At 46.5% G+C, this 22,863-nt stretch overlaps 1 protein-coding gene and 1 long non-coding RNA gene across 2 annotated transcripts in view; both read left to right on the top strand.

Moving 5' to 3' along the window:
- LOC144805579 (uncharacterized) overlaps positions 1–22,863 on the top strand; it is a 483,457-nt gene that overhangs the window by 280,430 nt on the left and 180,164 nt on the right. The window lies entirely within an intron of this gene.
- LOC144807700 (uncharacterized) overlaps positions 17,053–22,863 on the top strand; it is a 53,294-nt gene continuing 47,483 nt past the window's right edge. The window contains exons 1-2 of the long non-coding RNA XR_013606387.1: positions 17,053–17,165; positions 18,561–18,630. This is a non-coding gene — a long non-coding RNA (uncharacterized LOC144807700). The remainder of the gene's footprint in view (positions 17,166–18,560; positions 18,631–22,863) is intronic.

The following is a 22,863-nucleotide window of genomic DNA, read 5'->3' as shown; positions in this document are numbered from 1 at the left end:
TCAAACAGAGAGCATTGAGGAGGAAGAGAAATCTCCCTCCCACCAGACTTTAGGAAAGGATCAGCCCCCTCAGGGAACTGATCTGACCCCTTGTGAAGAAACTGCCCCAGAGGTAGTCAGGCCTAGCCTGGCAGAAACCCTGATGTCAGTGGACCCTTCCAAGGTGGGACCCAGTCTGGAGCAGGTAACCTGCCCCTCTCTACCCTGCCTCAGTCAACCCAGGGCTGTAGAGGTCAGTTTAGTTAGGGACCTCCCACAGATGGACACTGTTGGGCACAGCCAAACTTGGGACCTGAGGGCCCCAGACCTGACCTGTCCCTCCAGTAAGCCAAACAGAGGGACCCAGCCTCCAGCTTTAGGTAGCCAGAGGTTGACCCTGAGAGCTCACAGCAACTCAGTCCTGGAAAGAAAGGCACACATGGTAGATGGTGATTGGAGGAAGTTGAGCCCAACATTAGTGGAGTCTCACTTCAGTACTCCATCCCAGCACCAGCCTTTTACTTTGCCAAAACACACCACAGGTAGAGATTCCCTATGGTGGAGACCCTCAGATGCCCTTAGGGTGAGGGATTGCTTAGTGGACCATGAGATAGGGGGTAACCATGCCAGTGCTGGTACTTCCTTATATGGCCACTTAGGCAATAAAGGCTTACCTGGTCAAGGATAGCCTTATCTCCTTTCGTTTGGGGGGGGGGGGTTATGTAGGAGGGTAGATCCCTGACTATGGTTACCCCCAACTTTTTGCCTGGTGTTTTGCTGGTTTTCTGACTTAGTTGACCTGGGACCCTGCTATTCAGGGCCCCAGGCCTACTGCTCTCTCTGTAAAATGGATTCCATGTACCTTAGGTACATATCTAATTGGATACTGAGTCACCTTATCAGTCCCTGTACAGTGTACCTTAGGTACCCAGGGCATAGGTGTACCCAGGGCCTACCAGGGGCTGCAGCATGTATTATGCCACCCCTGGCTGGCCATCCAAATCTGACACAACTGGCTGCACGACAGCTGGGGCAAGGTGGTGTAATCACCCTTTGCTTTAGATATAGTATTCCTATATCTAAACCTAAATGGGCACACAGATCTCCTATCAGTCACTCCTATGGCAGGCCTTGACAATCCTGAAGGCAGAGTGCTTGGAATCGTGTGAGATAGTTCTCTGGCATGAGCTGAGCCTGTCTGCGGCTTTCGGGATCTATCCCTTAGCCGTTTCCATGATATCGCATACCATATACTCTTAAGTGCATTATAATCCTCGCGGTTAAATGCCAACTCTGGTATCGCTTTATCAAAACATGTCGAGTAAGGTGTCATACGAATTGGAATACTAACCCCTCGCCAATTCTGGCGACGGGGTTAGCATTCCACCCTTCTAGAGGGACACGACATGTATGTAACCTGTAACCCCGGTTAAAGTCAGACATAGCCTCAGCTCCACAAGATGGATGCTGCCACCGAGACACAAGTCTGCCCTCCTGCTGCTGGGAGTCCTCCCAGCGCGGGAGGCAAGGACAAAGGGTTTCCTGCCAGGGGCGGTGCCAGCACCGTCCCAGACAGGATTTTGTGTATCCCAGGTAGGCAGGGCTACAGAGGAAGGTGACTGCAAGTGGCACCCCGGTGCTCACTGTGCATATGCCGGCTAGAACCAGTTCCAAGGGCACACCAGCCCCTGAGCTGGGGAAAGCCCGGCATGGGAGAGGGGTGTAACCACCCCCCTTCCTAGTCCCACCCATAGGGCAGGACTTAGTCGCGTGCCAGCCCCCTTTTGCAGGATAAAGGCAGGAGCAGGCCCCCTTCCAAATTAGATCAATCTTTGAATCCTGAACCGACCTTCTACAAGAAGAACTCAAGACTCTTCCCAAGATTTCTCCCTTGTGACTAAGGAGTAGTCACCCTGCAACAGCAGGCACCAACCAAGCTTCGCGGTTTGTTGCCAGTCTCTCCTTTGGATCAAGACTTATTCAGCACGACGAGAACCAGCTTCCCTGGCACCTCTGACCTAAACCTACATCATCAGCCCAGCTGTGATCCGTGGGTGTGACGAGACCTCGAGGGACCGGCCATCTTCAGAACTGCACGACGCTTGTCCAGCACGACCACCGAGTGACCCTCGACTGAGTGCTTTGGGGTAAGAGAAGCCCCGACCCTGAGCAGCTCCAGCACCGAAGTACAGCCCCCTTGCATCCACGAGATCTGCGTGGGGCCCTTCTGCTCTTTGCTGCTCACCGCGTTGTCCCGGTCACTTGCCCGTTGGCTAGTGGCCCCTTTACGACGCTTCACAACGACAAACACCGCTGGTCTGGTTGCTCCAGACTGGCCCTTAATCCCTTCCAACAGAGGAGCACGCCGGACCCTCCTGGTCCACTCCAGACTCCATTTTAGGTCCACCGCGTGGGCTTGAACTTGCCAAGGCTTGTTGCCCCAATCCTGGGTCCAGCAACGTCGACAGCAAGTATCTTCGTGGGACAGCTCGCACCTCCATCCTGGTCGCCGACAACACCTCCTGGTCCGAGAGACTGCAGAGCCCCGCAGCGCCCACTCACCTGGTCGAGGTGACTTCGCCCGGTGCCACTCTGGTGCCCACTAAATCACTAGCTAGTGATTCAGAACTTGGTCCCCTCTGCCTACAGGTCTTCTTCTTCCCTGATCCAGGCTTGGATCTCCACAAACTTTCTTCACTGGCCGCCTGCCAGCAACTTCTTTCTTCAGGCTCCTGGTTCGTCAACGTGGGTTTCCGACGCAACTTGAACCCTATGCAGCCGCAGCCCCTGGGCTAGGTAAACTGAGTACCCCGGTGCTCCAGCATAGTCCAACACTCCAAGTGTTCGGATCCACTCCCGTTTTCGACCCACCTAGTCGGGTTCGCCCGAGAACAGTAACTTTGTAACTGCTAGCATTCCTAGACTTGTTCCCGCATTACGCGTGAGAGTTCCCACTCTGCACCCGGCGTCCCTAGGCCTCCTGCTTCTAATCCAAGGGTTCAGCATTGTAGGCCTAGCGTTTCTACAGTCTAGAACAGTATTACTTACCTGCTAGTAAGTTCGCATTCCACTTGTATAGTATATGGTTTTTCGTGCCCCTTGGGCATTTGTGTAAATTGTGCGACTTTAAGTATTTTTATAAGAGTTTTGTTGTGTGCTTAGCTCCCTGTCTCATAAAGAGCCAGGGTAGTCTTGTTAGAAATAAATACACGTTTATTTTCATAACAACTTGTGTGGTGTCCTTTCACTTGGTGTTCAAGGGGTAATGTGATGGTAAAACAGCTGGCTTAACACGCCCTCTAGAGTCTTAGCCTTAGACTGCTCGTATCCATGCTACTAGGATAGCTGGTCTATAAGGTTGACTTACAACCATTCATCAATAAGGGTTGTTTGGACTGATACATAGTGATCACTAGAATAGTGAGCACTGCATATCAGGCCAACTTCTCACACTCCGTCCATCACCACCCCCTTTTGTACCATTTTGTTCGCCATAAGTTGGCAGGGTATGCTCAGACGTGAGTCCCTTGCTCACTTTGCCACTGGATTCAAGCAAGCCGGGCTGAAGACGGCTGGAATGCCAGAAACCGGTCCTCGGAAGCTTGTTTCCGGTCCAGGGAAGGCATGGCTTGGCAGTTCGGGCTGGACTGTTCCCATGAGGCACAGGGTCAGACTGATTTGCATATGGCCATGTCTGAACTGGGGTGGCAGAGTGGGCTAAAGAACGGTGATGGATTAAACCCAGATCTGTTGACTGGGTGTGAGTGTTTGATTAGTTCAGATGTTCCGTCCATCACCACCCTCTTTTGTATCATACTGGCATAGAGATGGGCATCCTCTTCTACGGCAGACGCTTCTATCTCGTCTTGGTCAGATTCTTCCCAGAAGATATCCAGAGTGTGTTGAATGCTCTGACGCTGACTCTCTCGCCATCGAGCCTGATGATCGGGTAGAGTCCTCTTGGACCGAAACGACTTACAAGCGTCGCAGTCTTTCTCCTTGTGCGCTGGAGAGAGGCACAATTTACAAACTTGATGTATGGTTTGCGAGGGTACTTGGCGCGGCACCCAGGACAGAAATGGAATGGAGTCCGTTCCATTTGCAGATGGCTGGCCCTACGCAGAAAGGCCCGACGGTTGCCCATGAGGTTTTCTATCGAACATGGAGAGTTTGTTGATCTATTTGAAACGCGGAGAACAGGGAAACGGATACTGAAACAATACCGTTGAGGGTAGAGTGGACTGCGGGAAACCCAAAGAGCGGTTTTGGAGCGCAGCAATACACATCCGAACCCATTTGGGGTAAAAAAAACAATCTAACAATGGAGTCAATGCCCATGTGCACTATCATCGAAAGGAGGAGTCACCTTACCTCGTGACTGGAAAGACTTCTTCAAAGAAAAACAACTTGCAAACATCCGGACCCAACACAAGATGGCAGGAGTATGCAAAGCATGTGCATCTACAGCACACATGCCTCAAACATAGGATTAATGGCCCCAAATCCCTGCCGTGGTATCTGGTCATGTTGTGGCTGAGTGTGCCATGTGATGTGCAGGCTATAGTGCTTGGTGTGATTTGGTCATTTTTTACAAGGTGGAGTGCTGAACGGTTAGACAAATTTTGATTTTCTTTGTTTTTGGGATCGTGTGATATAGTGCGGTACCTACCGTATGATGTAAATAAATTACATTGCTAATATACCATAAGGACGTGGGGTGAGTGTTTTTAAAACCGAAGCCTTGCTGATTATATGCAGAATAACAGGGAGGTCACTACTGACTAGAGGAGGTTAGCAGCTACACAGGCCTTGGGCATTGATCCTATTGAGGATAATATGTGACGGGCCACTGGTGATTGGAGCTGGTTAGCAACAACGCTAGCCTCTGGTATTCATTACAAGCAGGGTAACAATACATGTCAATATTGACTGGAACTGGTTGGCAGTAGAGTTGACCTCTGGTTATGAATATTTGCAGGATTTAAGGTACAGGGCTCACTACTGACTGGAGTTACTTAGCAGGATAATAGGTCTCAGGGAGCCAATACTGACTGAAGCTGGTTAGTATGATCACTAGTCCCAAGGTGCTACTAAAGACTCAAGTTGGCTAGAATGATAACAGGTCCCAGGGGCCAGTACTAACAGGAGCTGGCTGGTAGGCTTACATACAGGTCCAAGGGGCCACTACTGACTGGAGCTAGCTAAAAGAATAACAGTCCCAAGGATGGTGGGGTGCGAGTGGCACCAGTTACCGGGGTTGGCTAGAAGCATCGACAACATTTGCTATTGATTAAATACAGGATTCCAGGTCACAGGAGGCACTGCTGAATGCAGCTGGATAGCAGCAGTGGTGGCCTCTAGGAAGAAGGAATTGAGGAAGCATAACTGGATATACTGGTTTCTTTAATACCGGTAATTGTTTACACATCATACACATCACTGTCACAACGTGCATTGATATATTACATTACCAAATTACAATATTCTTATATTAATTTGATGTGAGTGTTCGCCTTAATATGCCTGCAAAGTTACATGATTCTATTAGGGCTCAGAACCATTTTATTTAGTGATGTCAATCTGCACTTTCCTGCATCTTGTAGTAAATTGAATATTGACAAACAGAAGTGTTATTTCCAGAACCAGTGAATTCTGCAGCTTGTCTGTGTATCTTTGATCTGCACCTCATGGACTCCTCACATTCCTCTCGAGAGACGATCCTGCCTCCTACTCATTAGTGTTGTTTCAGTAACTGTTTCTATCATGTGTTCATGTTTCATTGACTTGTATTAGGAGAAAAGTGTATAAAAATACATTGTTGTAGCATTAGCATTATATACTCCAACTTGCTTTAGGGTGGATGTTCTCGTCCATTGCAAAGACAATTATCACTTGTTAGTTTGCTTGGCCTTTTGCTATTTTTGCATTAAATGTATGATAGATTTGTTGGCCTCACGGTGTGTTGCGTTTTATTTTACATAGCACTAGAGATGCTGGGGAAAATGACAGTCCAGTATACACATTCTTCATATAAATCAACTCTCAGTATACTGTTCTGGAGGTTCAGTCCCACAAACATTATCTCTAACTGAACGCAGGCACCCTAGGAAGCATGTGCTTTTCAAACCAGTTGCCCTCTGATGCGGCGTCCGTCCTCGTTATTGGATAAGTCAGTATGTCCTGAATTTTAGGAGGGTTACCGTATCTAGTGCACTCTGTTAGACAGCGCTCACCTGTGGCAGTAAGATGTCAATAGGCACCTTATCACCTATGCAAGGTGCAGGACTTTGAGTTACAGAGCTCCTCACGCTGTGGAGAAGATTAGGTCACATTTACCCATTTTCCCATATTTGGTCCTGATGAAATGCCAACAGATTGCTCCATGACTACACAAGGCATGAAAAAAGTTGACCTGAAGTATAGACACCAGCTTACCAGCAGGTCCATAGGTGATCGACACTTTCACACAGTGATAGGGGCCATTAGTTCCTCAATTTCTCTGCCACTGTTTTTAATCTCAACATGGACTAGTATGATCACATTAACTATATTGCGGCAACTAGTCGATAGTTGATCTTATATTCAGGCTTTCACCAATCTCACATCTTATGACACAACATCCTCTGTCCTACTATGCTCATCCGGAGTACTTATTAAAAGATCTGCGACAAAGTGCCTTCTGGTGGTGCCCACCAGGCATTGTAGCGCCGGCCTGGTGAGGAGTATAGCCCAATGATGAAGCATGTCACCTTCAGGTGAGTGAACGCAACTTGTCTTAAAAGCACATGCTTCCTAGGGAGTCTGAGTTCAGTTACAGATAATGTCTCTGGGACGAACCTCCGGAACAGTATACTGTGATTTGACTGTTTTATTTTAACAAATGTACATAGCAGATATTGGCGCTTGCTTGTTTCACAAAAATGATCGGATACCTGCCTCGGAGCGCACTTCTTACAGACGAATATGGGGTTATCATGTTGCTGCTAAAAGCTCCTTACCTGTGCGAGTTATCGGGAACGATGCAGGGAGCAGACCGAAACCAGCCACATGTGGAGATCAGTAACAAATACTGAAGAATTAACAGAGCTTCCAAGCTGGTGACCATTACTTAATTGACCCTGAAAATAAAAGACACATTTTTAGTATTCTGGTGACTCATGACCATAAAAAACAAAGGTTATAAATTCAATATTGTCTCAAATACTTAAAAAATGGAACTGGATGCGCTGAATTGGATGTTGTCCCAGGTCATGCGTGACACCTTCCGCCAATATTGCTTATGGGACTTGTAGTTTTGTTTTTCTCATTAAAAGGATGGTCTCTAAAGTCTCAGTGTTCTAAGCGATGTTGGTTAAAATCAGAGGCCTGAGTGAGGGTGAAGCATGACACTGCACTGATTAGCAGTGAGATGAATGACAGTTCCCCAGCCCTTCCATTCTTTGACAGACAGAGGCTCGTCAGCCATTCATATTTTTTTGCAACGAGAAACAAACTTTTATTGCAGCTTGTTTCAACTGAAGAGATAGCGTGTTTCATTAACTACTGACAAACATGAACAATCAAGAACATGAGTTTCTGGAAAACTATCAAGCACCCAATCAGAATCAGCCGCCCTTCACACCCAGGAATTCCTGAGGCTTTGGAGAGGGTGAATTGCGCGTGGTATAAGAGCAACACTACATCAACTCAAAGCTCACTTCTCAGGGATGTACTGAACTGCCAGCCTCATGGCACACTTAGCCAGCTCTTCACCTCCTCCTCCTCAAACTGTTGACCAGCTATCAGGGCAAATGAGCCTCCAGCAAAGCCTCGCTGGCTTGGTTCCACACTGGACCAGGCAATGTGGTCAACTCCATACTCCTCCAAGTCAGCAAGCACTCTGGTCGAGCCAGTCCTAACCCCACATGAATGTTCCCATCACAACTATTTTAATGGTACTAAGTTATGTTTCTGCCAAATGATTGAGTCAAAAATTGAAAGGTTTTACTATGAAATGCTGAAAGAGAAATCATGAAGTGTTTCAATATTTCGGAGTCTGCCACAGTACACAGGAGCATTATTTCTTTACAGCAGCAAATCATGTATGTGCCCTGTAGAAAGTACGTTTGAATGAAACATGGAATGCATTGCAGCCAAAAAATCCATGCAACAACATAGAGTGCAAGATAACTTGTGTTATTATTCCAGCAGAACGAAATGCCATTCCGAATGTGTACGTCATTTTAAAGACAAACCCAGAAAAATGTATGGTCAGTGTTGTTCTTCTGCCAGTTAAAAGATTAGCACCATTAATGTGCCAGGAAATAGAATACTATGAGAAATCCTACTTGTTGGCAGGGTGCTGCCTGCCACTATATTGCAGGTTACTTCCAACATAATCTGATTTTTACATACATACTCCAGGGTGCTGCCAGCTATCGGGTCTCCACACAGCAGACTGGAGCCACTCAGGAAGGAGGTAAGCTCTACACTTCATCTTAAGCCCTTAGGTTACATTCACAGCCTGATGGGTCCGGAGAACTTTATCCTCGCTCTAACTACACCGAGCAGATGGGCTTAGCCCAACACAGGCTGTGTTGTGTGCTGGGTGATGCCTGGCATCTTATTATCGTTGGCGGGAGGATGAAGCTCTGATAGGAGCTGCTACAAGAAGAGAAGAGTAACAGGACCACAGATCGCCAAAGAGTGACAACTGCCCAGAAGCTGAAGAAAGAACTCTGGAACAGCAAACCTCCTACACCCTGGATATTCTCCAGGATAGGAAAATGATGGTAATGAAATGCAAACTGCAGCATTACGGTAACACACTACAACATCTTTCCCTTTAAACCGAAGATAATAGCCTACAATAAAAAACTAACCAAAAAGCAACAAAACTAGAAAATGCATTTCCAAATGCTGCAAAAGAGAAACAGTTAATACAAATGAACAATATTAAACTTTGTTGGTACCTTAGTAATGTGCTTACTTCTGGACTTCACTCCATCTGCAGCGATAACGCTCTGAAAAGACAAGACACTGCTGTGAGTCTCAGAGTCTTCAGTGTTACTGGTCTCAGTCACGAAGACTGCGGTGTCGGAAGATAACTTTCTCTTATTTGGCTTTATTGTTCCACCAGTCACACCATCGCTTTTAGCAGACATGCTACTGTCAGCTACATCATAACTTCAGGCAGACCAGCAATGCGGATCTCACCACTCACATTGGGTGAACAGACTCGTCTCTGCTACATACATCCACTCTGGTCTCAAATTTGCTTGGGGCTGTCAAAATACAAAGAGCTGCAATATATTCTTCACACTTTCCTGACTACCTTGTTTTAAAAGGGGTGACATTCAAGCGTGATTCTTGGTTCATCTGCAAGCTGAATATTTTTAGAGGTTCTATTGCCACACAATACTATTCCCATATTCCAGTTTGTCCACAGGCTGCTTCAAGCCTGGTAGGTTATCAACTGCCTGTTTTGCAGATAATTTTAGATAGTTTCTGTAAGAAACTGAATTATTATTTGCCGTAGATGAGGAACAATCACAACCGTTGTCAGAGTGAACTTTCAAAGCCATTCAATTAACCTAGGATCAACCCCCTGGTACCTAAGCACCGAACAGGCAGGCTTAACTTAAGGTAATATGTAAAATATTTATGCAGAAACCAAAAAAGTAAAAGTCAAAATGCAAAACAATAAAAAACCCCAACCGAAATAGAAAAATTTAAGTAAAATGTATTGAACAAAATGACACTAAAATGACAAAATCCATTAAGGGGAATGAGATATGAACTGTAACGCTGTAAGAATCACAAGGTGCCAATGGATGAGGGGCCCGGGCATGGATTAGTCACTCTGGAGCTGACTGACAAGTCAGAGGAAACCGGAGACCATGGCCTGCAAGTACATAGTGCAGGAATTAGACGCAGTGGTCCAAGGAGGCATCTAGTGCTCCAGGCTCAGATAAGGCTGCTAGCCTACAGGGGGATTCACGGCAGGTTCGGGCGCAAAGTGCTTAGAGTATTGAGAACAAGCAGCAGATGCTCAGCAGGGCAATAGCAGACGGTCGAAGGCAGCAAGGCACGGACGAGACTGAAAGGAGTGACACCTCGGGCCCTCACCATCAAGCAACAGCATAGTGGAGCTCAGCGGGAGGACAACCTGGTGACTGCCACCCACTGGGGATGGGACCCCCACAACAAGGCAGGCCGGTCTGGTGATGTGGTAAGAGATATAGCAGCCATGTAATCAGCGAGAAGCAATAAGGATCAGAATCTAAAAGAGATACTGACCAAGCTCCCGATGACCGGCAGTGGAGAAGGGAGGCTCTCCTCTAGACACAAATCAGCCATTCGGTGCATTACGAGGCGACTTGCAGACGCTGAAAAGTTAAATAGTGGGGGAGATGAGGGAGATAATACAGGGGATGCATAAAAACTGTACATACAGATAACAATAATGTTTAAAGGCATATTATTTAATAGGGGAATTTCCTTTTGCATAATTAATTTTTATAACAATGATTTTCATTCTGTTCCAAATATGCATTTTATAAATGTGTTTAATTTTATTGCATCTATTGGAAACTCCAAAGACTCTTTCAAGTCAGTAGGAATCTGTCTGGGGGCGATTTTAATGCTAAGCTATCTTACTCATGGTCAAGCGAATATTCACATAGCAGCAGACAAACATGCATTGGGTAGAGAGCTAATGGACCATTTGAACACCCTTAACTTAATTAAAGTTATGGAAATTGATGCAACTACAAAAGATAATGCCCCCCCTGAACCGACATTCAGAGGGAGGGGCTGCTCATCTACAATTGATAATGTTTTTTTTATCTCCCCCGCTTTAGAAGCAAGCTTGCTTAAAGCCGAAATTATGGCCACAATCTTTAGGGACCATAACCCAATACAAGTAACGTTACGGATGTCTCCAGTTCCAACGCCTCAGACAGAATGTGGTGCTGGAGATCTATCACCATCCACAGATAACCGCAAACTGGTATGGCGAGGCATTAATAATGCAGACCGATTCAGTTCTATGGTTAGGGGAAACACAAATCTTATTAACATCTGTTTAGAGGGCCTGTTGCACACCCAGTGGCTATCAGCGCCTTTACCGACCTCAGTGGACGCATTAAATCCTTGCTGTCTAAACCCATTTCTACAGTACTGCGCGAACCTAGATGGTTCAATCAGGAGTGCTCAATTGCCAACAGGAAGCTCCGCAAGGCCCTATCTCAAAGCCCTAGGTGTAATGATTTGGTCAAGTCCTTAAGGTTGACATATAAGCAGGCTATTACTAATAGGAAGGAACAGTTATTAGATGAGTACTGGGATGCGCTCATTAATGCTGCCAGCTTAAATAATGGTAATATATTTTGGACTACCATTAAAGAGTTAAGATCAATGGGACAACCGTTAACTCCCATCAGCTGCAACATAATGGGCGCTACCTGGGAAAGTCACTTTTCCACTATTTACCAAGAGCCTGCTTTTAAATCCGACCCTTTTATGAAAAGGGTGCCACCTGGTGTCTCATTATCAATAAACGAGGTTGAGGAAGCTATACGTCAGAGTGCGGGCAATACAACTCCAGGCCCTGATGGGTTGCCCATCGATCTTATTAAATATAAACCAGATTTGTTGGCCCCACTGTTGTTAAATATTTTTAATATTCTAACCAATGCCCCACTGCCTAAGACATGGTGTACTAGCACGATCGTTCCTATTTTTTTTAAAAAGGGCGATTGCACACAACCTTGTTGCTGTAGACCGAGCTCCCTCATAGTAAACACCCTTAAAATTTTAGCAGAGTTTTATATACAAACATTTTAACCTGGACAGAGGACAATCAGATTTTAGAACAATGCCAACTAGGCTTCAGGGGTAAAGTTGGCACAAACGAGCAAAGTCCTAATCTTAATTTGATCATAGGGAAGTACACTATTGCACAGCACTCGCCACTTTACTTAGCTTTTATGGACCTGTCCTCAGCTTTTGATTTTGTCAATAGGTCCCGTCTATGGTCCATCCTTTTAGAATATGGACTGGATGAGGCCCTTGTTCATTTTTTGGCCTATCTCCATAGGGACCTGAAAGCGCGGGCCAGGATTGGGGGTGGGGGAGAAGTTTTCACTTACATCAGTGTAGACAGAGTGGTCACACAGGGGTGTGTTCTGGCCCCTTTTCTATTTATCATATATATAAACAATTTAGATAAATCACTGATCACACTAACTAATGATATTCCCAGAATTCAAGGCAAACCTCTCCCAGTGCTTTTATACACAGATGATGCGGTTTTAATTGGTCGCACACCAAATGCACTACGCACTTTAGTTCGAGGTTTCACAGATTTTATGTCCGGCTTAGATTTTTGCACAAATTTTAAGAAATCTTTTATAATGCCTTGTGGGCCAAGGAAATGTCCTTTAAATTTTATCTCTGTGGGTGACCAAAAATTAACTTGCACTGCTACTTTACCTTATCTGGGAATGGTCTTCGCTGCGAACAGCACCTGGTGTGAACACTTGGCATATTGTAAAAGTAAGTTCTTGAGGGATTTTAAATCAATCCTCAGTCTCCTCCGCCCTAAAAGATCGAGAACAATTTCAGCCTTTTTAAAGATTTTTAAGATCCAGAGTGTACCAATAGCTACCTATGAGGCAGAGGTATGGAGTGTTGCCAAATGGTCTTGCGTCTAATCAGAGGAAAATAGATTTTGTAGAAAACTCTTGGCGCTCCAATCTCCACCCCTCTGTACATATGTCAAGACGAACTGAAATTAGGATACATTGAAGACATCATAAGGGCCTGCTCCGCACTATTTTAGCTGTCCATAATTAAGAATCCCGAGGCTTCTCTCACAAGGGACATAATAGATATTAGTCTTCGCTGTGAGAAAGGGATGGATATTCCATGGCTTCCTGGGATAGTCAAGAGTCTGGAAAGCGTTAACATTGGTAGACTGTTTGCCAATTCGAACACAGATGGAACAATGGACAAAAAAGTTTTAAAGACAGCATTGTATGCACTTCATAGCGCGGAAAGACTAGAAAGGGAATTGAATAAACAAACTGTTGCAAAATGTATATCCATTGCGTACCCTGAGCATTGTCTTCCAAGTTATATTGCACCACCCATGTCCTAATGGGAGAGAGGCCTCCTATTCCGTTAAGAGCTGGGACAGTAAGATATTTGCTTTGTTTTCCCTATAGCTATAAAGCAAAACGAGACTCCCTGCCATGTCCATGTGATGGTCACAGCGGTCAAACACTTTTACACTTTTTATTCTTTAGTAGATACTATATGAAATATGCACTATGGTTGCTAATTCTGTATTTTAAAAAATTGTCACCTATTAATTTAACAGACGCTCTTGACTGCAAATTTAAATTGGACAATGTTGAATTGATCTTGAGCATTGGCACCTTTTTGAGAGTAGCTACAGGTGCACGGAAATCTATGTGCGATCTATGAAGTCATTTATATTGTAGTATTCACAATATGCACTTTACCTAGGTTTACTGTATTTTGCTACATTATGGATTGGATATTGCTATCTATTTCATTCAAAACATCTTTATTCGATTTGTGGAATCATAAAAGAAAAACAATGCAATATTTATAGATACATCATTTCCGTCCAATGCCATAATCCTTGAGAAAGTAAATTGCAGATTTTTGGGTATCATTAAATTTGTGCAAATACGCAATTCCAAGATAAGGTGCAGTTAGTAGAATCAGTGCAAATAACATGGCCATTAGGTTCTCGGTGCAATAGACAATTACAATAGTAAAGTACAGTGCATATGTATCATAGTTGTATTCCCAAAGGTACTTGTGCCCCTTATATGTTTATCACAGTAACAATTAAAAAAGGAAATAATAAGAACTACTACAAATAAAATACATTGTAAAATATGAAATACTATATACAATAAAACGTTTCGGCGATTCAGTCCTGCAATACTCAATTAATGTTCTTTTATCCTCTATTGCAGAATCCTAGATAAAATTTCAAACCCTTCTTCATTCTTATATAGTTGATAGCCAATAAAAATCTAGAAACTCCAAATACAGTAAGCTGGGTGTTATCTGTTTTTAAAATGCGTAACATATCATTACATCTCCTGACACCCATATTCCTGCCCAACGGCACAATCCATTTTTGTCTAGCTCTCAGGTAAGTGGGGCAGAATAACAAAACATGTGCGATATTTTCCTGCATTCCCAGCTGGCACATTTTACACTCACTATCTTTCCCCCCATTTCGGCAATTTTCCCATTTGGTTGTAAAGGACTTAACACGGAGGGTCCCGTACCTGAATTTCAAGTACAATATTTTCACCAATTGGGGTTCGATTTGGTCTAAAAATGCCTCAAAGCGGGGTGTTGGTTTAACCATCAGAATATTGTTTGTGAGTGAGCCAACTCCACAATTTTGTAAAACTTTGTGCACAGTGAAGTTCAAATAGACCCTTCTGAGTTCCCTTTTTGATTCTGCGGTCAACCTTTCTGGGTGGTGCCAGAACTCACTAAACCCCAAGGTCAAAAGCCATCTACGTATATTAGCCAGCCATGGGAAAGTAACATGGGTATCTAATGCGATAATTTCACTTAGTGCCTGCCTGTAGATATGGAGTTCATCAGTGGCCCATAACCTAAACCAATATGACAAAGTCATCCACACAGCCCTATGCTCGATGCGTTTTAACCCCAGATCGTACATGTAGGGGATCACCGGTGTATTTTGGGGGAGGGGGACCATCACTCTTAAAACCCTGTTTTCTCCCAGGGTTAAGGTGGAGATTTGCTCTCCGCTCCACAGCTCCGAGCCATAGAGAGAAGCGGTTTGGGCCCTAGATTCATATACCTCCAATGCTGGGGTGATGGACTTGGTACTAGTTGCATGGAGCTTTTTCAAGATGGGCACTGAATTTTGCATTAAAATGGTCCCAGATTTTCTGACATGCGGGCACCATGAGAGCTTAGAATCTAGGGTCACCCCTAAGTAAACAAAAGTGTGAACCCTCTCTATCGCTACGTCATTCAGCATCATCTTTTTCTTAAAACTTTTGTGCAGCCTGATGGACATGTATTTTGTTTTTGATGGGTTTATTTCCAATCCTTTTTGTTTACAGTACACCACCAACTTCTTCAGAAGATTTTGCAGTCCCATTGGGGTCTGTGAGAGGAGGATGGTATAATCCGCAAATGTCAGAGCACATACATGAGAGCCACCTAACTTTGGGGAATCGTGGCTTGTATCCAATAGGAAATCCACCATATCATTAACATAGAGGAGAAACAGGGTAGGCGCCAGGACACAGCCCTGGCGGACCCTCTCCTCACCGGTATCTCCTCTGTCAACTCCCCGCCCATACCCCAGCGCACTTTTGCAAAATTATCTTCATGTAATTTTATGAGTTGCACCAGTAAGTTTTTTGGAACCCCTTGATTTAGCAGATTTATCCACAGCAGATCTCTTGGAATTGAATCGAAAGCGGCCTTTAGGTCAATAAAGGCCATATACAAATTGCTGGATCTTAGTTTATTATACTTCCAGGCAATGGTTAGCAGCCTAAACACCTGATCTATGGTGCTGATTCTTTTTCTGAACCCTGCCTGGCATGGGGATAATATGTTGTTGTCAACTAGCCAGTTGTTTAGCCTGTCCAGTATCTGCTTTGAATAGACCTTTTGGGTAATATCTATCAAGCTGATAGGTCTATAATTAGCGGGATCGTCCCTACTGCCCTTTTTGTATATAGGGACAATCTCCGCGCCCTTCCATGATATAGGGATAGGCTGCCCTCTGCTAATTGCATTGCACAGTAAGTTGATATACGGTGCCCATACCTCTGGGTCATGTCTAAAGAGGTCTCCTGGGATGTTATCTGGGCCTGGCGCTTTGGACGGCTTAATGGCGGCTATAGCCTGCTTAGTATCTAAGATACTAAAATATAGTGGTTCACACTCCTTGGACATTGTCAGCTCTTTAATTATGCATACGTTCTCGCTTGAAGGGGAACCCGAACATGCATATAAATGTGCAAAGTGTCTGAACCATGTTTTAGGATCTAGATGGTAGTCCTGGGCTGGCTTGCTCGACTTATTGCCGTTTGCAACCATTGATCTCCTGCCCTTGCTGCGGCTCGCAAGTCTTCCCAACCAGAGTCCTCCCAATGTCTACGTTCTTGTACAGTCTGTGCTTGCTGTGCTTGAGCTTGTGTGCCTTTTGCCTGCGTTGTTTTGATTCTATGGCTGCTGTTTTTATTTGTTGCATCCTGTAACAGTTCCCTCATGTAACCTCACTGGTTCTATTGGTTCTATTGTACGGTGCTCTGACACCTTCGGGTAAAGTCCGCGCTTTATAAGAATGCATTAAATAAATGACCTCACCTGGGGTTTCATGTGGGTGCTGTGCTCTCTGTTGTGGGTCGGGTTTCAAGAGGGCCTGTGGATAAACAACTGCGCATGCGCCAAGGACAAGACACCGCTTCCTACAGTGCGGGCTAAAGAGGCCTTGGATTGGGTGCGCATGCGCGGAGGACAGACGCTGCCTCCCGCTGCGGAGCGAGGGTTAAAGAGGGCCTTGAATGAACAACTGCGCATGCGCGGAGGACAGACACCGATGTTACTACAATCCAACTCCAGAAGTCGGTGCAAGAAAGATTTCCTTTAGTTCACAGCACGGAGCGCAGTAAAGGGCGACAGCTCAGAGCCAGCACAGGTGGGACTCAAAGAAGCACAAGAATTCCAGTGTCCGCGCGGAGACACAATGTATGAGATATAACTGCCTCCCGCCGCAGAGCACGAGGGGCCTCGCGCCACAGCACAGGGTGAGAGGTATGTAAATGCAAAGCTCCTCGGTCCGCTCCTCTGGGGGGAATGTCTTTCCTCTGCGCATGCGCAGTGCGGCTGAGCGTTCTCTGTGCAGGGCACTTCACAGTCCGTACCCCGTGCACGGTCCTAACTCGGCGATATAACGTAGTGTCTTCGCTCCGCACATGCGCAGCTGTGACGCGCGGTCCTGCGCGTGCGCAGCAGTGAGACGCATTGTTTTATTTTGTTGAGCTCCGCGTCACTCGGTGGGGAATAACACACCGGACCCGTCACACTCCTCACAGGCAGCCGGGCCCCCAGTGCCCCCTCTCCCCAGACCCTGCAGCCCCAGCGAGGCTCCAGCAGAGGTGAGGGAGGCCTCTGACCCCAGGGTGACTCTCGAGCGCGGGGGCATCTTCAGGACACTGAGAGGCAGCATTCAGGGCAGGGGCTGCAGGGCTCTCCAGACTCTGAGCTGCGTCATACATGTGTGACTTAAGAAAAGAAAGTGCATTCAAAGCAACAGTTCCACCATCTTTATAAAACAATGTACATATGCCAGCATAGAACAACTGTATGTAGCGTTTTCCTACTTTGCTTTCCCGTGTGTGTGTCTGTGTGTGTCTGTCTGTGTGTCTGTGTCTCTGTGTCTGTGTGTGTGTGTGTCTGTGTGTGTCTGTGTGTGTCTGTCTGTGTGTGTCTGTCTGTGTGTCTGTGTCTCTGTGTCTGTGTGTGTGTGTGTCTGTGTGTGTCTGTGTGTGTCTGTCTGTGTGTGTCTGTCTGTGTGTGTCTGTGTGTGTCTGTGTGTGTCTGTGTGTGTGTCTGTCTGTCTGTGTGTGTCTGTGTGTGTGTGTCTGTGTCTGTGTGTCTGTCTGCGTGTCTGTCTGTGTCTGTGTGTGTGTGTGTGTGTCTGTGTGTGTCTGTTGATCTCTGTGTGTCTGTGTGTGTCTGTCTGTGTCTGTCTGTCTGTTGGTCTCTGTGTGTCTGTGTGTGTCTGTCTGTGTCTGTTGGTCTCTGTGTGTGTGTGTGTCTGTGCGTCTGTCTGTGTCTGTCTGTGTCTGTTGGTCTCTGTGTGTGTGTGTGTGTGTCTGTGTGTGTCTGTCTGTGTCTCTTGGTCTCTGTGTGTCTGTGTCTGTCTGTGTCTGTTGGTCTCTGTGTGTCTGTGTGTGTCTGTCTGTGTGTGTCTGTGTGTGTCTGTGTGTGTGCGAGTCTCCGTGTGTCTGTGTGTGTCTGTGTGTGTGTGTCTGTGTGTGTCTGTCTGTGTGTGTCTGTGTGTGTCTGTCTGTGTGTGTCTGTCTGTGTGTGTCTGTGTGTGTCTGTCTGTGTGTGTCTGTCTGTGTGTGTCTGTGTGTGTGCGTGTCTCCGTGTGTCTGTGTGTGTGTGTCTGTGTGTGTCTGTCTGTGTGTGTCTGTGTGTGTGTGTCTGTTGGTCTCTGTGTGTCTGTGTGTGCGTGTCTGTGTGTGTCTGTGTGTGTGTGTCTGTGTGTGTCTGTTGATCTCTGTGTGTGTCTGTGTGTGTCTGTCTGTCTGTGTCTGTTGGTCTCTGTGTGTGTGTGTCTGTCTGTGTGTCTGTCTGTGTGTGTCTGTTGGTCTCTGTGTGTCTATCTCCCATTCCCTGGAGGGAGAGTATGTAGCTCCCCGTTCTAGAAGAGTCGGTCAAGAAGGAGCACACTGCGTTGAATAATTTCTTGGTATGCACTTTTTATTAGTATTACAGGAAATCACAGTGATTGATTGTCTCTTTTGTATTCTTCTTTCCCACAGGGTCTTCCTCTTCAGTCCCTTAGGTGAGCCTCGACCGCCGTCGTCTCTCGGACAGAAAAAAAAGACTCAGGTAAGTGTTTTTTGCTTTATGACTTAATCAAAGGAGGATGTGAGGGATAAATAATAGCTATGCATAAATGTGAAGGGAGGGTGTTGGAGCAACCAAAACAAGAAGAGTAGCCAATGATTTCTGCTCTTGTCTTCCTATTCCATCTCACTTATTTCCTTTTCCCTGGGTCCCTTTCACCCCTCAGCCTCCCCTCCGGTCCCTCTCTGACTCAGCCCCTTTCCAAAAGCCCCATAGACGCCCACTCACCTGTAAGAGCCACGTCACTCCGGGGCCATGGCGTGGTAACTCCACGTCCTTCAGTGAGGTCTGGTCTCCTTCTGTTTCGACTTTCCCTCCTCGCCAACAAGCTGTGACCTCCCCAAGGCTCCAGTTCTCTCTCTCGGAAGGCTGTTCGGTGTTCTCCGTTTTTCCGGTCTTCCCTGCTGGTTTCTCCGCCTTAGGTTATGGCTCACTTGAGCTCGTGGAATGCCTTTCTGGCGGCTTGGGGAGGATTTACCAAGTCTTAGTTCCTTTTCTCTTTCTTCAGTAGGTCGGTTAGTGGTGCTGCTATTTCAGAATAATTGGGTTTAAACCGGCGGTAGTAGCCTTGTAAGCCCAAAAAGGATCTAATGCCTTTTTTGGTGGGAGGGAAGGGGGTGTCTAAGATGCTCTCAATTTCTCTTGTTGCAGAGCGATAGCCCCATCTCCCAATAAATAGCCCAAATATTTGACTTTGGTGAAGTTTATCCTGGTCTTTTTGGAGTTCACGTGGAGCCCTGCAGTTCTAAGTGCTTGGAATATCTTCCCACAATGGACGAGATGTAGTTCCAAGTTAGGGCTAAATATTATGATATCGTCTATGAAGGCTAAGGAGTACTCTTGATGTTGGGAGCAAACTTTGTTCATAAGTCTTTGGAACGTCGCTGGTGCTCTGTGTAACCCAAAAGGCAGTGCAGTAAACTCGTATAGCCCATTAGAGGTGCTAAAGGCGATTTTTCTTGGTCTTCCTGTTACAGTGGTGCCTGCTAATAGTCTTTTGTAAGATCGAATGTGGTTATATATTGGGCTAAGCCTAATTTCTCGATTCATCAACGGATATGAGTGAAATTTCGAGATGGTATTGACTGCTCGGACGTTTATTCAAAAACGGATGGAACCATCAGGTTTCAGAACTATGACAATGGGGGAGACCAGTTACTGCTGGAAGGTTTTATGACTCCTAGTTGTAACATGCTCTCTATTTCGTCAGGAACTGCGTCCCGCCTAACGCCTGGTATTCTGTAGGGGTTTTGTTTTATTACTTTATTTGGTGGGGTAACAATGGCATGCTCGAGTATTGTTGATTTTCCCAGGAGGTCGTAAAAGATGGAGGAGAAGGACTCTAAGAGGGTCTGAAGAGACACTTTTTGTTCCTCTGTTAGATGTTCGTTTATGGGCAATTTATTCAATGTTGAAGGAATGGGTTTTGAGTCAGGCAAAACGTAATGGGTGTCTTTGGGGAGGGGTCCCAACCATTTCTTTAGTAGATTTATGTGGTATATCTGGGTTTTGGTTGAGGAAAGGCGTAACCGGTAAGTAGTGAGGCCTACCCTTTCAGCATCGTCATATGGTCCCTTCCATTCTTCCCGTTTTTGGCGTATAGAGGAAGGTAGGAATAGGAGCACCCAGTCATGGACCTGTAACTGTTGTCACCTCTTTCCTTTATTGTAAGAAATCTGCTGGCTTCTTTGAGCTTTTTCTAGGTTTTTGTGAGCAAAATCTCGCAATTTCTGTATGCGGTTTCTTAGGCTTTGGGTGTATTCTAGATGGTGTTGTGTCTCTTCTTGTTTCGCTTGTTCCCACGCTTCTCTTGTCATTTCTAGCAAGGTTTATGGCTGTCTCCCGTAAAGAAGTTCAAAGGGAGAACAACCGAGCTTCTCTGAACCTGGCTTCAAATAACAAAGAGGGCGAGTAGCAACAACATGTCCCATTCTTTCCCTTCGGTGGTTAGCATTTTCTTCATGGTTAGTGTTGGACTTGGCCCTTCTAGCAGGTTCACCCCTAAACTTTTTGCTTTTAATGGTGACCTAGTGATGGTGATTTTTGTGTTCTGCGCACTTTCACTGTGTCCCAGTGGAAAGTGCGTGCGCACTCTGAGTGCGTGGAGTAAGGTTGGCCTGCCCTCCCATAGGAATGCATGGGGAATGTATGTGTCCCTGGTAGTTCCTGATGTGTGGGGTGTACAGGCTCGAGTCTGGTATGTGCGGACTCGTGTGATTGAATGCTGGAAATGATGTATGCGGCGTGTATGTGTCTAGTGTGGAAGTGCCACTTCTAGACATGGCTGTGTGTGTGCTGTAAAGGTGCTGGCGTGTGATTGGCTGGAGCTGACTGGGATGCCAGGCTCCATGAGTCATGATGGGTCTGCCCGGTGGTGAGTGTGGAGATTAGCGTGCTGATGGCTGGGGAGGAGTGCACCTGGGTCCTGAATAGGGCTGGGCTTTCCCCACACAATGCTGGCTCCGCCCCCTGTGGTGCGTCTAACGGCCCTAGCCTGCCTAGTGAATAGAGTGAGGGGCTGAGCACATCAAGGGTGCTCCCAGACCAGCTGCGACTGGTTCTTCCCCCACCCTGCACACAGACAAAGGATTTATTAGTATAAAAAGGGTCTGTGTCCCCTTGCAAGTTGTTCTTTCCTGATCTTACTGAGGGGGGCTGCTGCGGCTGCTGGCGCCAGGAGGAACCGCCACTTGGGACTGCCTTCCTGCCTGGAGGGCCCAGTGAGCTGGGCCCTGGCCCAGCCTTGCCCCCCTATCTTGCTGCATTCCAAGGACTTTCTCTGGACTTGTGCTGTCCTCTAGCGCTGGGAGCGCTGGAATTGCCTCCTAGCGCTTGGAAGCGCGTTATTTGCGCCTGGACGCGCTTTATTTTCTGGTTATAGCGCTGGGAGCGCTTTATTTTACCTCTAGCGCTGGGAGCGCTTTGTTGCTGGAGGCCGGTGCCCACCCACAACCATTCCCCCCAATGTGACCTGCACCTAGTCTTGTTCTGTGTGTTTTATAAGACAGGAAGAGAAGACTTTATCCTTTCGATTTTAAAGCGCCACAATTTTAAACAATGCCAGGTGGCACGTTACTTCTTTAAATCTCTGCCTGATCCCTTTGTCTGTGGTAGCCACCTTTTTGTGGGCCTGTATGAAAAGTAGAAAGCCGCGAGGTTGGTTTTAACTAATAATTATATGCAGAAATGAGTAATTTGATGTAAACTAACTGGATTCGGTCTATGAGGCACATGATGCACTTTATGGGATAAAATGTCCTGTAAAAATCATCTGATGTTCTTTTTAGATAATTCTACTTGCTCTAGGATTTTAACTTGTTATGAACTGGGGCTGGTTGTTGATCACTGATTTAAATTGTGCTTTTATGATCTGTATTTAAGAGATCGAATACAGATTTTATTGATTGATTGTTTGCATGTGTGTCTCAGAGTCTCACCCCTCTGTGCTCCCTCTCCCTGCTGCTTGGAGCTGCTGCTGCAGTGTCCCTGGCATGGCAGTGAGGAGCTCATGGTAATCCAAGGCCCGGGAGCAGTGTCTGTCCTCAGCGCATGCGCAGCTGTTAATACAAGGCCCTCTTGAAGGTGTCTGTCCTCAGCGCATGCGCAGTTGTTAATCCAAGGCCCTTCTTAGCTCGTGCTCCGCTGCGGGACGCAGTGTCTGTCACCAGCGCATGCACAGTTGTTAACCCATCGAGACCTCTTTAACCTGCGCTCTTAGTTAAGTCCTGGGGTTTTCAGTTTTTCTGAATGGAAGACAGTGTGGACGTTCCCAGTTGCTTCCCCTCTCGGTTGGACTCTCCAGGCCGTGCTTCCCTGCGGGCTGCTCAATTACACACTCTTTATGTTTCATGGGCTCCGCTATTCTCAGCGCATGCGCGGCCACAACAAGCAGACATCCTGCGCATGCGCACTTGTGACAAACTGAGTGTCCTGCGCATGCGCAGCTACAGATCAGGGCGGCCCTTGTCCAGCGCGCGCTTTGTTGTCACGTGGGGCCCTCGGTATGTCCCCTCCACCAGGCCGACACTGCCCCCTCGAAACCACTAGAGAGGTAAGGGGAGACAAGGACTCGAGGCAGTGGTGGAAGAGCATTAACGTATGATTCCTGAGAGGGGGCGGGGCCTGTGGGTGTCAAGGTGGGGCCTTTGGGGGCGGGGCCTGTGGGTGTGGATGCTCCTCCTCTGCCGGGGGCGGGGTCAGTGAATGTGGGGGCGG

Source organism: Lissotriton helveticus, chromosome 1_2, assembly GCF_964261635.1.
Source record: "Lissotriton helveticus chromosome 1_2, aLisHel1.1, whole genome shotgun sequence".
Classification (NCBI taxonomy): domain Eukaryota; kingdom Metazoa; phylum Chordata; class Amphibia; order Caudata; family Salamandridae; genus Lissotriton; species Lissotriton helveticus.
This window is presented reverse-complemented; position numbering and strand designations above follow the sequence as displayed.